This window comes from Hippocampus bargibanti, linkage group LG18 (assembly GCF_051943395.1).
Source record: "Hippocampus bargibanti isolate YZ-2025 linkage group LG18, ASM5194339v1, whole genome shotgun sequence".
Taxonomy (NCBI): domain Eukaryota; kingdom Metazoa; phylum Chordata; class Actinopteri; order Syngnathiformes; family Syngnathidae; genus Hippocampus; species Hippocampus bargibanti.
The window spans coordinates 1,758,068-1,772,342 of NC_142751.1; the positions used below are offsets into that span (position 1 = coordinate 1,758,068).

The 14,275-nt window shown below is 44.0% G+C and overlaps 1 protein-coding gene across 3 annotated transcripts in view; it reads right to left on the reverse strand.

The window, feature by feature from the left end:
• phf24 (PHD finger protein 24) overlaps nucleotides 1–12,499 on the reverse strand; it is a 32,158-nt gene extending 19,659 nt beyond the window's left edge. For all 3 annotated transcript variants that reach the window (XM_089020485.1, XM_089020487.1, XM_089020486.1), the window contains exon 1: nucleotides 12,193–12,499. The gene's annotated coding sequence lies outside the window, so the exon portion shown is untranslated. The remainder of the gene's footprint in view (nucleotides 1–12,192) is intronic.
• Between the last annotated feature and the right edge of the window lie 1,776 nt (nucleotides 12,500–14,275).

Sequence of the window (14,275 nt, forward strand, 5' to 3'; positions counted from 1 at the left end):
GCCAGCTAGGTAGCCAACTAGATAGATAGATAGGTAGCCAGCTAGGTAGCCAACTAGATAGATAGATAGGTAGCCAGCTAGGTACCCAACTAGGTAGCCAGCTAGATAGCTAGCTACGTAGCTAGCTAGATAGCCAGATAGCTATTGAGCAGCAAATAAATAGCCAGCTAGGTAGCCAGCTAGATAGCGAGCTCAATAGCCAGTTAGCCAGCCAGATAGCTAATAAGCAGCAAATGGATAGCTAGCTAGGTAGCCACTAGATAGCCAGCAAGATATCCAGCTAGATAGCTAGATAAATTTTAAAAAAGCAATGACCAAGGTGGGTGGTGGACAAATATTTTTGGGCCACGTAACTGTAGGAAATTGAAAAAAAAATCTCTGAATGTAATCTTTTGACTTCCCCCGTTGGCTATCAACTAAAGCCAGTTTCAACATCAAACATGTCTACACAGTCATCCTTCACATATTACATACAGAACGCACAACAAATGAAGGAAAACTAATTTGCACATTTGAAGTCTAGAATAATGCCGGTTATTGTGGTTTAAATGGGACAATTTGAAATTTGGGTTCGGATTTTAGCTAGCATCATAGCACTTGACATGCTTTATTTGCTTTAGCGGGCCAGATAAAGTGATTTGGTGGGCCAGATTTGGACCCATGGCCTTGACTCGGACACCGTGTCTTTGAATTATGTTGTAGAATGTTTTATATAGCGCTTTAACAACAGCTGAAGCCGGCACAAAGCACGAGCATGGAAAAAAAGGGATATGCTACCCCCTTGTGGAAGGGGAAAAACTTTATCGGCACCCAAGCAAAACAAAAACAAAACCCGAACAAATTCGGGAATGGCACTCTACGTCATATTTTCAATTCCCGAATAAATTTGGGAATGGCAATCAACGAGTTCAAGGTTGTTTATTTTATTTTATTTTTTATTTTATACTTCCTTGAACCGCGGCGGAGAGAGACAAAAAGCGACCCACCTTTGCCATTAACTGCTTCTGTATTTTTACAAGTTTGATTTGCTTTCGCGGGTCGAATAAAATGATTTGGCGCACTTGTGATGCAAGGGTGTAGCTAAATATCTGAATAGAAAGAGAGCAGGCTCGCTAGCTAGCTTAATAGATAAGCATGTAATTTCAGAAGTTTGATCTGCTTTCGCGGGCCAAATAAAATGATGTAGTGTACCAGGTTTGGCCCATGGACCCTGACTTTGACACATGTGATGCAAGGCTCTAGCCAGCTATCTGAATACAAAGAGAGCTAGCTCGCTAGCTAGCTCAATAGATAAGCATGTAATTTCACAAGTTTGATTTGCTTTCGCGGGCCAAATAAAATGATGTAGCGGGTCAAATTTGGCCCCCAGGCCTTGACTTTGACAAGTGTGTTGTACATGAAAAAAAACGCTACTTTTTATTTTGAAAGTATCTCAGAATTTCCCCATTTTATGTGTGACTAATATCTGAGGCAATAGTGAAATCACGGCAGAAGATAAGCATTTCTATTCTCCACACTGCGCAGACGGCTGAAACGATGATGAATGTATCCGCTGAGCAAACAGAACCTTGTCAATTTCTGGTTAAGTTGTGAATATTAAATAGCACCCGTGTGCTTGCCAACAATCTATTCTGACACAAATGGGTCATTGACTGGCTTTGATACCTTCGGTTTGTTAGAATTCAATCGCATGACAGTTTGTCATCTTTCAAGCGTGACACGCGTCAGCCTGCTCGATGCTGAACTGACAGCTCATTTGTGCTGCTCGCTAACTGCCGGAAAGACGCCAAAATGGTTATTTATAACAGATCCAGTTGGTCAGTAGAACAAAACCAAAACAATATGCCATTTAAGGTGAAAAAATGTTGATGGCAGGTGAACTGAAATGACTGTATTTTCCATACTGTATGCACATTCCATTTGGCCTAATTATGAAAACTAATCGTAATCATAATTTTAAAAACTAATACTGATCCATCATTCAACGTCATAATTTATATTTAAAACAACTTAGGAAGTACATCTTCAGGCGCTTTCCAACTTGACATCTGTGTTCTCCTCCCCATCCCAGACGCGTCTGAATGATTTACAGGCCTCAGGTTTAAAAAAGATCTAAGAGAAGAGGGCGAGTGTGGTGGGGGGTTAGCGAGGACCACTGCTTCAGGCTAATCCATTCTGACATATTGACTTGCGGAATGTTAGTTTCAAAGTTGCCATTTTGAATATTTACTTGACTGACACAAATAAACGCTTTGCTTGAAAACATCTATACTGTTCGTTCATTTTTTTTTCTCAGACGTACATTTATGAGAAGCTAAAGAACCAGTGAACAAGAGAACTGGGTGGATTCTCACTCAGCCTGGGGAGGCCTGTCAGCAATTGATGGCGACGCTTCTCCCCGGAGAAGCTTGATTTGATTAAATATTGATCAATTAAAAAGGGAGGCGAGACGAAAAAAAAAAAGTCTAATCTTTTTCATTTATTTTTCGGATCCTTTGGGAGACAGTTTTTTCTGAGTCTCACCGCAATCATCACAGCTGGCATGTGAGCATAATATGAAATAAGACTTCATTTTATTTATAAAAAAAAAACATTACCCAGTAGCTGCAGTGTGTGGTACAATCCCACAAAGCGAATCAGAATCAGCTTTATTGGCACTAGTACAATCTTAAAAAATTGCAAGAGGCACTATACACTTTTATTTGGGTTAGTGTTTAGAGCACAGGTGTCAAAGTCAAGGCCCGGGGGCCCGCCACACCATTTTGTTCGGCCCGCGAAAGCAAATCTAACTTGTGAAATTCCACGATGCTAGCTGAAGTACCAACAAAAACTTCTAATTGTCATATATAAACCACAATAACAGTCATTATGTATTACTGCAGTCCGGGAATTTCAACATAGCTAGCTAATGGTATGAAATCAGCATTTAGTGTGAATATTTCTAAATTTACGTCTGTGTAAGATTTCTTCAGCCGTCATCTGTACTTTTTTGAAGGTGTCGGACACCATGTCTGGACATTAGGGATATATAAATAGGGCCAATACGTCTTTAGTTCGCTGACGAAGCCTCTTGGATAGGAGGCGAAACGTCAGACACCTTCAAAAAAGTACAGATGATGGCTGAAGAAACCTTCTCATTTCTTGATTTATTTATCTAGCTATCCATCTATCTAGCTGGCTATCTCGCTAGCTAGCTATTTGCGATCTTGTTTCGATTCTTGCAGTCTGCAAGTCCTTCAGAGTGGCTGGGGTATATCAAGCATATCAGGTGATTATAAATAAAAAATATTATTATTATTATGCATCCATTGTGATTTGTTTTCATATACAGTGGAACCTCGGTTTTCGAACGACTCACAGTTCGAACAAAATATTTGAGAAATTCTTGCTTCGTAGTTCGAACAACAATCGGATTTCGAACGCCGGTACAACGCGTGAGTACGTACGCGAGGGTGGGATGCTGAGATACGGGTGTATCGCTCTCTTCGTGCTGCGTTTTGCTCTCGCGTTTAATATAGGTGTACTAAGAGTTTTAGCCCCTAATCATGCCTCCAAAGAAAGTAAGTGCTGCTACAAGTGAAAAAAGAAAAGTAGTGCGTACAACTATTGCATTTAAGAAAGAAATAATAGCAAAATATTAAGGTGTGCGAGTGTCTGATCAGGCTCGGGCAGGGGTGCTCACACTTTTTTCAGCAAGGGAACTACTTTTGAAATGACCAAGTCAAAATGATCTACTCATTATATTTATTATGAAATATAGTGAAGATTATTGCAATTTATGTTGATGTATATCCGCGTATGTTGCACAACACAACATAATTCTGTCAATTGTTTGCCGTTACCTGAGTTCATTCTGATAAGTGGCAGACGAGACAACCGCACATGAAAATGTCATCGTGAAAAAAAAGTAATCCTCTCATTCCGTATGAAAATGATACGTTTTTTCTTCTTACTTGGTCCAGCTCTTCCACTTTTTTTATACTCTATCTTACGTTTAAGGGGAAAAAACGAGCGAAAAATTAGGATGTAACTAACGACATCCTTGTTCACTTTGCAACGAAGGGGCGTTGTTTGAGCTCACAGTGAGTCTCTCAATGAGATGTCATTTCATTGGTTCTCCGGTGTATCAATCAATTAAAGGGATGGCTGATTGGCTGACGTCAAGTTTTTTTCAAACGAACTCCACTTGATTTGTTAAGCGTCAGTTCCTGACAATGTCACATCACCTTGTCCTGTGATCAGTGACGTGCAGTCAGGGGAGGCAGTGCCTCACCTGTCATCATGGGAACCTGTCATGGAAATATCAAATGAAAAAATAAATTAAACAGTTATATGCATTTAGTGAGGGCGGCCCGGTAGTCGAGTGGTTAGCACACTGGCTTCACAGTGCAGAGGTCGCCGGTACGCGTCCCGGTCCGGCCTCCCTGTGTGGAGTTTGCATGTTCTCCCCGGACCCGCGTGGGTTTTCTCCGGGTCCTCCGGTTTCCTCCCACACTCCAAAAACATGCATGGCAGGCAGATTGACCACTCCAAATTGTCCCTAGGTGTGAGTGTGAGAGTGACTGTTGTATGTCTTTGTGTGCCCTGCGATTGGCTGGCAACCAATTCAAGGTGTCCCCAGCCTCGTGCCCGAAGACAGCTGAGATAGGCTCCAGCACCCCCCGCGACCCTAATAAGGAATAAGCGGTACGGAAAATGAGATGAGATGAGAGATGTATTTACTGATTTGTACTTTAAAGTTCTTATCCATTTAACTTCACCGTTTTTGGATTTTTTTCAAAATCGCTGAATTTTCACATTTACCGTTCAAATACTAACTAGAGACGGCTGAGCCTCAACATGGATTGCACAATAACTATGCTAACTATGCTGGCTTGCTCTGCAGTGAGACCGCATTGCTGTCCTTCTGCATATCGCTATTAAAGCGTTCAAACACGTTTAGAATATGAACTAAATTTCTACAGTTTAGCTGGTGTATATAATGTACAGTCACTGTACATTATAAACACTGTACTCTTCTTCTTTTCCTTTCGGCTTTTCCCCTCAGGGGTCGCCACAGCGAATCAATGTCCTCCATCTATCCCGGTTTTGTGCATCCTCTTCTCGCACACCAGCTACCTTCATGTCCTCCTTGACCACATCCATAAACCTCCTCTTGGGTCTTCCTCTCGGTCTCCTGCCTAGCAGTTCAAGACTCAGCATCCTTCTCCCGATATAGTCACTCCCTCTCCTCTGGACATGTCCAAACCATCTCAGTCTGGCCTATTTGACTTTCTCTCCAAAGCCTCTAATGTGAGTTGTCCCTCTAATTAACTCATTCCTGATCCTATCCAACCTGGTCACTCCCAAAGAAAACCTCAACATCTTGAGCTCTGCTACCTCCAGCTCTGCTTCCTGTCTTTTCTTCAGTGGCACTGTCTCCAGTCCAAACATCATGGCTGGTCTCACCACTGTTTTATACACTTTTCCTTTCATCCTAGCTGAAACCCTTCTATCACACATCACACCTGACATTTTTCTCCAGCCGCTCCAGCCTGCCTGCACACGCTTCTTCACCTCTTTTCCACACTCTCCATTGCTCTGGACAGTTGACCCCAAGTACTTAAAATCCTCCACCTTCTTTATCTCTTCTCCCTGTAGCATCACTCTTGCACTTGGATCCCTCTCATTCACACACATATATTCCGTCTTGCTGCGACTGATCTTCATTCATCTCCTTTCCAGGGCATATCTCCACATCTCTAGTTTCTCCGCCACCTGTTCCCCGTTCTCGCTACTGATCACAATGTCATCTGCAAACATCATGGTCCAAGGAGATTCTTGTCTAACATCGTCTGTCAGCCTGTCCATCACCATAGCAAACAAGAAGGGGCTCAGAGCAGACCCCTGATGGAGTCCCACCTCCACGTTGAATTCCTCAGTTATACCGACAGCACACCTCACAACTGTCTTACAGTCATGATACATGTCTTGCACCGCTCTGACATACTTTTCCGTCACTCCAGACTTCCTCATGCAATGCCACAGCTCTTCTCTGGGCACCCTGTCATACGCTTTATCCAGATCTATAAAGACACAATGCAATTCCTTCTGACCCTCTCTATACTTCTCTATCAGCATTCTTAAAGCAAACACTGCATCTGTCGTACTCTTTTTTTTTGGCATGAAGCCATACTGCTGCTCACAAATGTTCACTTCTGCTCTTAGTCGAGCTTCAACTACTCTTTCCCAGAGTTTCATTGTAAGGCTCATCAACTTTATTCCTCTGTAGTTAGTACAACTCTGCACATCTCCTTTGTTCTTAAAAATGGGCATGAGTACACTTCGTCTCCATTCTTCAGGCATCTGTTCACCATCTAAGATCTTGTTGAATAACCCAGACAGGAACACCACTGCCACATCTCCAAGACACTTCTATACCTCGATTGGTAAATCATCAGGCCCGAGTGCCTTTCCCCCCTTGATCCTCTTCAGCGCCCTCCTCACTTCATTCTTGCTAATGTTTGCTACGTCTTGGTCCACAACAGTCACGTCGTCTACTCTTTGTTCCTTCTCATTTTCCTCATTCATCAATTCTTCAAAGTACTCTTTCCATCTTGCCATCACACTACTGGCACCTGTTAATACATTGCCATCTCTATCCTTAATCACCCGAACCTGCTGAATGTCCTTACCATCTTTGTCTCTCTGTCTCGCCAGCCTGTAAAGATCAGTCTCACCTTCCTTGCTGTCCAGCCGAGCATACAAGTCATCATCGGCCTCTTGTTTGGCCTTTGCCACCTTTACTTTAACCGTGCGCTGCATCTCCTTGTACTGCTGTCTACTCTCGTCCGTCCTCTCACTGTCCCACTTCTTCTTTGCTAACCTCTTTCTCTGTATACATTCCTGCACCTCCTCATTCCACCACCAAGTATCCTTATCTACCTTTCTTCCACTCGATATGATAATATCATAATGAGGAAAATGAGAAGGAACAAAGAGTAGAAGACGTGACTGTTGTGGACCAAGAAGTAGCAAACATTAGCAAGGATGAAGTGAGGAGGGCACTGAAGAGGATGAAGGGGGGAAAGGCACTCGGGCATGATGATTTACCAATCGAGGTAGGGAAGTGTCTTGGAGAGGTGGCGGTGGTGTTCCTGACTGGGTTATTCAACAAGATCTTAGATGGTGAACAGATGCCTGAAGAATGGAGACGAAGTGTACTTGTGTCCATTTTTAAGAACAAAGGAGATGTACTAGCTACAGAGGAATAAAGTTGATGAGCCATACAATGAAACTCTGGGAAAGAGTAGTTGAAGCTAGACTAAGTGAACATTTGTGAGCAGCAGTATGGCTTCATGCCAAAAAAAGAGTACGACAGTTGCAGTGTTTGCTTTAAGAATGCTTATAGAGAAGTACAGCGAAGGTCAGAAGGAAACTAGAGATGTGGAGATATGCCCTGGAAAGGAGAGTAATGAAGATCAGTCACAGCAAGATGGAATATATGTGTGTGAATGAGAGGGATCCAAGTGCAAGAGTGATGCTACAGGGAGAAGAGATAAAGAAGGTGGAGGATTTTTAGTACTTGGGGTCAACTGTCCAAAGCAATGGAGAGTGTGGAAAAGAGGTGAAGAAGCGTGTCCAGGCAGGCTGGAGCGGCTGGTGAAAAATGTCAGGTGTGATGTGTGATAGAAGGGTTTCAGCTAGGATGAAAGGGAAAGTGTATAAAACAGTGGTGATACCAGCCATGATGTTTGGACTGGAGACAGTGCCACTGAAGCAAAGACAGGAAGCATAGCTGGAGGTAGCAGAGCTGAAGATGTTGAGGTTTTCTTTGGGAGTGACCAGGTTGGATAGGATCAGGAATGAGTACATTAGAGGGACAACTCATATTAGAGGCCTTGGAGAGAAAGTCAGAGAGGCCAGAATGTGATGGTTTGGACATGTCCAGAAGCGAGAGAGTGACTATATCGGGAGAAGGATGCTGGGCCTTGAACTGCCAGGCAGGAGACTGAGAGGAAGACCGAAGAGGAGGTTTATGGATGTGGTCAAGGAGGACATGAAGGTAGCTCGTGTGAGAGAAGACGATCCACAAAACCGGGATAGATGGAGGACATTGATTCGCTGTGGCGACCCCTGAAGGGAAAAGCCGAAAGGAAAAGAAGAAGAAGAATAGAAGTGAAAATAGTGGCTAATGGAGTTCCGCTAAACGGAATACAACACAATACGGCTTCATTATATTTATGGGCTATTTTAAAACTGTTTTCATATATAAGGTGCATAGAATAAAAGCTAAAATTGTGCTTAATGAAGCAATGCTAAAAGGAATATATGACACCGCATTTAGAGTGCAGAGTACTCGGTAACTCTTTATACTCTTGCTATAAATATTTAAAAAACAAAAAATATATATAAGAATTAGTGTGAAAAAAAGGAATTTTGTTTGGCCACGGATTCTCTGGCTCTACGGTCTTGACTGTTGGATGTGACTGGTATGTGCTGATTAGAATCCCAACCAGCTCCCCCTTTCATTTCTTGCCTGAGAAGGAGAGAGGGGCTTTTTTTTCTTTTTCTCCTTTTGTGTTGCTTTTCATGGGAAAGAATCCGCCCCCCCCTACCGCTTTTAGCCATAGAAGCGGCCCACGGATCCGGAGAGAAGCAGAGACCTGGAACTAATTCCACTAATGAGTGTCACCAGAACTTTGCAGGGAATGCCTAAGTGGAATCATTGGCCAACATTGAAAAGATGCAAGTTAAACGAGCTGTTCTACATGAAGAGTTGAGTGAATTCAATTCAATATTTCTCACTCGTCAGATTCACAAAAACATAATTGCAAGCACAATCTGTTCTGTGCTCTTATTTCAAAACACACTTTCCGCATTCAATAACAATTACTTCGAATGCTCGAATGGTTGGAGATATAAATCCTTTCGCCGTACCGGAAATATTTTGGGTAAAATTCGAACATTCCTGACCGTTGTGAAATTTTCAAAATACAGGTAACATCCGACTTACGACCGGGTTCCATTCCAACCAAACAGTCGTAAGTCAAAATGGTCGTGAGTCGAATTCCATTCAAAATGTTGAATGGAGACTAAATGACTTGCAAACGATTTGATTCGGACGCCACGAGGGCAGGTAGGCGTGGGTCTTCGTCGCCGGTGTTCTACCAGTTGCTCCCCGGCATTATCCCGTTCACCGAGCCGACGCGCCCGAACCGCTACCTCGCTCCGAAGCAGAACGAACTGTCTCAAAGTAAAATAAAAAATAAAAAAACAGGGTCTGGCAGTCGTGGTCGTAAGTATGGGTGGTCGTAAGTCGCGCCTGTCGTCAGCTGCTACCTGTAACACTAAAATGAACTAAAATGACTTTCAACCGCTTCCAGAGCCGCGAATGCTTGTGTGCCAGCTCACAATAGTTGGACAATAAACAACAGCGAAGGCGGATCAGACTGTGGGGATCTGTCACACACGAAATTTGGCTCTATCATGATCTGGTTGGCGACCAACGGGGGGCGCTGTCGGCCCCGCCTACACCTGCACAGGTGCTGGTCGTCCCGATCAGATTGGCGACCAGCGGTTAGCGACGTCAGCCCTGCAGACAGCCTCGCAGGTGCTGGTCGTTATAATCACTGACACTTAAAAGGACACCGGGCGCGACCATCCGGGGCCGGTTCATTGTTTGTTTGCTGCTTGGTTGCTGCATGCATCGTGTACGTGTTTGTTTAACCTTGGCGGACTTTTACTTTTGGTCTTCTGTTGCTACTTTGTATGTTTTCCATTCAGATGATTTTGATGTTTTACATTTTGTTCCTGCTGACTTTATTTTAATACAATTTGTCAAACAACCTCCTGCTCTCCTGCCTGCTTTTTGGGATCCGCACCCGCCATCACCACCTCGCAAAACGTGACAGAATGAAGCGGCCAACCATCGGATCCCGCAGGTACATCGGACCCGTCTCATTTCCACCCTGTGCCTGGCAATGCTACGTCCACGTTAGCCCGAGCCTCGTCGAGTTTGAATTATGTCACTCGACGAGCCATAACGTCCACGTAAACGTCCGGCCGAGACCTCCTTCCAGGTGGCCGTCCAGGGTGACACTGGGTGACTGGCATTGCACGCCCATGTCCAGCCACGCTGTCGTCGTGCATGACGAATTGAGTCTCATCCACGACGAGCCGTGCAACGTCCGCGTCAACGTCAGTCCGAGACCCCCTCACCGCTGGATCTCGGAGCGGCTCTGGACTGGTCTCGTTCCCCCGGAGCCGGGCAGTTCACGCCCACGTCGGCGTCCGGCCGAGACCTGGTCCCATACAGCCGTACGGGGTGCCATTCTGCGCCTGGCAGTTCGACGTCCATGCAGAGCCATGCGCCGTCGCGTGAACGTGCGAGAGTGATCACACTCACGCCCACGACGATCCGTGCTGCGTCTTCGTCCACCCCAGGCCGAGTCCTGTTCCTATCAGGCCGCCGCCCGTCGTATGCTGGAGAGGCAGCGGTTGCCCTCTCCACCGACCGTTCCCTGGCGAGTGGACCTTTTGGGAGACTGTTGGGACTTCTGGAAGCAGCCCCTTGAAGGGGGGGTACTGTCATGATCTGGTTGGCGACCAACGGGGGGCGCTGTCGGCCCCGCCTACACCTGCACAGGTGTTGGTCATCCCGATCAGATTGGCGACCAGCGGGTAGCGACGTCAGCCCTGCAGACAGCCTCGCAGGTGCTGGTCGCTATAATCACTGACACTTAAAAGGACACCGGGCGCGACCATCCGGGGCCGGTTCATTGTTTGTTTGCTGCTTGGTTGCTGCATGCATTGTGTACGTGTTTGTTTAACCTTGGCGGACTTTTACTTTTGGTCTTCTTTTGCTACTTTGTATTTTTTCCATTCAGATGATTTTGATGTTTTACATTTTGTTCCTGCTGACTTTAATTTAATACAATTTGTCAAACAACCTCCTGCTCTCCTGCCTGCTTTTTGGGATCCGCACCCGCCATTACCACCTTGCAAACCGTGACAGGCTCGTTTTGAACACCAATGCAGCCGACGAGATAAAAAGCAACATTGGGAAGCAAGTCCCGATGTCAAAAATGAAACAATGGCTGTTTGAGTGAGATAACCAATGATTTGGTTTTCAGCAAAACTAGCAGCCATTTGCAATATGTCGCAAGTATTCGAAGAAGGGAAGTGAACTTCAAATGTTTCCATCTACCCTATTAGAGTATATTTAGATCACTCATGGTTGTGACCTTTCATTAGCGTGGGTGGGGGGGGGGGGGTCAAATTAAAACTACCCACACCCAAGTACATGCTGACTTGAACGCTTCAAGCAATCTGCACGAGGCTATACGCTTTTTTTATGAATGACAGTATACTGCTGCATCTTTTAGATGTACTGCCTCAACACTTCCCTTATACAACGGAAGGGAAGTGGACACTTTGGCCTTTGGGGGGAGGGGGGAATAAATGTAGTCCAACAATTAAACTGACTCATGACTCAAATAAATGAATAAACAAATACTATAAATAAATAAATAGTCCAAAATAGTCCAGTCATTAACCCGACTCATGACTGAAAAACAAACAAATAAATAAATAGGACAAAATGTCCAGTAATTAACCTGACTCATGACTCCAAAATAAAGAAATTAATAAATAAATAAACGCAGCACGCACACACACACACACACACACACACACACACACACACACACACACACATACACACGTACACACGTACACACATACATACATACATACATACATAAATTGTTCAGTAATTAACCTGACTCATGACTCAAAAATAAATACATGAATAAATAACAAACTAAATAAATAGGAAAAAATAATCCAATAATTAGCCTGACTAATGACACAAAAATAAAGAGGAAAAAGTTGTCCAATAATTAGCCTGACTCATCACTCAAAAATAAATGCATAAATAAATAGGAAAAAGTAGTACAATAATTAGACTGACTCATGACTCAAAAATAAATGCACAAATAAATAGGAAAAAGTAGTCCAGTAATTAGCCTGACTCATGACTCAAAATAGATAAATGAATAAATAAATAAATAATTAAACCCCACGACAAATGACTTTTTAGGGGACAATTAGCACCGTGCATTTCCAATATATTACGTCACACTTCAAAAAGGTGTGCATGCCTGTTTGTATGTGCATGTGTGGGCTTCAGCAGCCCCCGTCCAAACTCACCGTTAAAGGGGGAAAGATTGACGCTCAATGCGGACTTGATCACTCCGCTGCCCTTAAAACGGGCCGTTCAGCATGGCAGGACTTTGGCTTGGATGGAGTCTGGGTGCCTTTCTCGTGATAAATACCACTGTCCTTTCTTTGCTAAAATTCCTTCGTCTCCCATGCAACCCCGAGAGCAGAATAATGCAGCTTGTCGAAGGGCGTCAGGCGGTTGAGAAAAGCCGAGACTTGACTTGGAGGAGCAACGGACAGCTCCCAGTGCTGAAATGCAACTGGCCTCCTTCCACCGTGTGAGCGGCCACGCGGCGCGCCGCCGCTCGATGGCGTCAAGGAGGAGAGACCTTGGCGCTGCTGACTCACAAGCAACCAATCAAGTTGCATCCCATCCGAGACCACCTCCCCTTCCCTCCTTTTGATCTCTCCCATTCTTCAAGTGATGTGGACGGATGCAGTCGAGCCACAGCCGAGGTGAAGCGAGTGGCGGGACGCCCCGATTGGACCTGAATCCCCGTGACTGCGACAAACTAATAATGTTTGGGAACGTGCTTTCTCAACATCCAATTAAGTCTTATCACATTTTGAGAGTGAGAGGTCTGACTGGGACCATTTCTTCTCTCACCCGTTTATCGTATAACGGAGATAAGTTCCTTTATAGTCATTGTGTGCACACAGCACAAGTGACTGAATTTTCTGATCTATGATGATGTCTGAATCAGAATCTGAATCATCTTTATTGCCAAGTATGTAGAACACACAAGGAATTTGTTTCCAGTAGAACACGCTGCACTAGTATCGTCGTAAAAAAAAACTGCTAAGTGGCACTATACAGTTCCATTTTGGCTACTGTTGAAAGAGTTCAAAGAGTTAATGGCTTGGGGGAAGAAGCTGTTTAAATGTCTGCTGGATTTGGTGCGCATGGATCGGTAGCGCCTGCCTGAGGGGAGTAGCTGGAAAAGGTGGTGGGCAGGGTGCAGAGGGTCCAGTATGATTTTCCGCGCCCTAGTTTGGATTCTTGCAGTGTGCAAGTCCTCGAGAGTGGGTAGGGCGGTGCCAATGATTTTTCCGCCGTCCTAACTGTCCGTTGAAGTCGGATTTTGTCCATTTTTGTGGCGGCCCCGAACCAAACGGTGATGGAAGAACACAAGATGAATTTGACGACAATGATTCGATGAATGTGTGAATAATTCCAAGCGCTGTGTCAAAGCGCATCAGTGTGCTCATCAGATGCGCACAAGCCATCTGTACAATTTAAAGAGTAGACACGCAAGGGAACCAGCTATTAATGAAGTTTCTAGTGTTTCTGCCTGCATCTGTTGCAATATCCCAACTTCCAAGATGTAGAACCAAGAGCACTTTGAGACACTTTATGCAAAAAGCTATCCATTCCATCAAGTCATCAACGACCATCACAAAGGTAAATAAAACGACTTTATGATACAGTACAGTTTATTTCTTTAATTACAATAACATTGTACATTTATTATACATTAAATAAGGTATATTTTGTGTAGTTTTAATGTAGTAGAAAATTATGTTTTATGGGGACCTGGGAACGGATTATTCTCATTTTAAGGGTTTCATATGGGAAATTAATGTTTGGAGTACACACGTTTTGCCTTACACACACTTTCTGGGAACCAAATAAGTTCGTAAGCCAAGGTATCACTGTACATTTAATTTCTAAGCACCTTTGAAAACTCTCAAGGACACTTTACAGTCACGGGATAAGAACTTTTTTTTGTTTTTTCACTCTACCCGAAAGTAACACAGCAGCAAAGTTATGAAAGGAAGAGGAAATGAAAGAAAGAAGTAGAAAAACAAGCTAGAGTAAAGGATGCCACTCCCACGGTGGCATCTTGAAGTCAAAAGAACACACATAAACAAAATAATATGACAACACAAAGACACAGAGAGTCATTCATTCCAAAAAAAGCTGACATTGATTATCATGGGAAATGTTTCGGTTTTTGAACAAATCATTTTTCGAACAGGTTTCTGGAACGGATTATGGTTGAAAACCCCGGTTTGACTGTATTATAACATTACACATATTCAACATATGAAACATGTAAGGCCCAAGCGG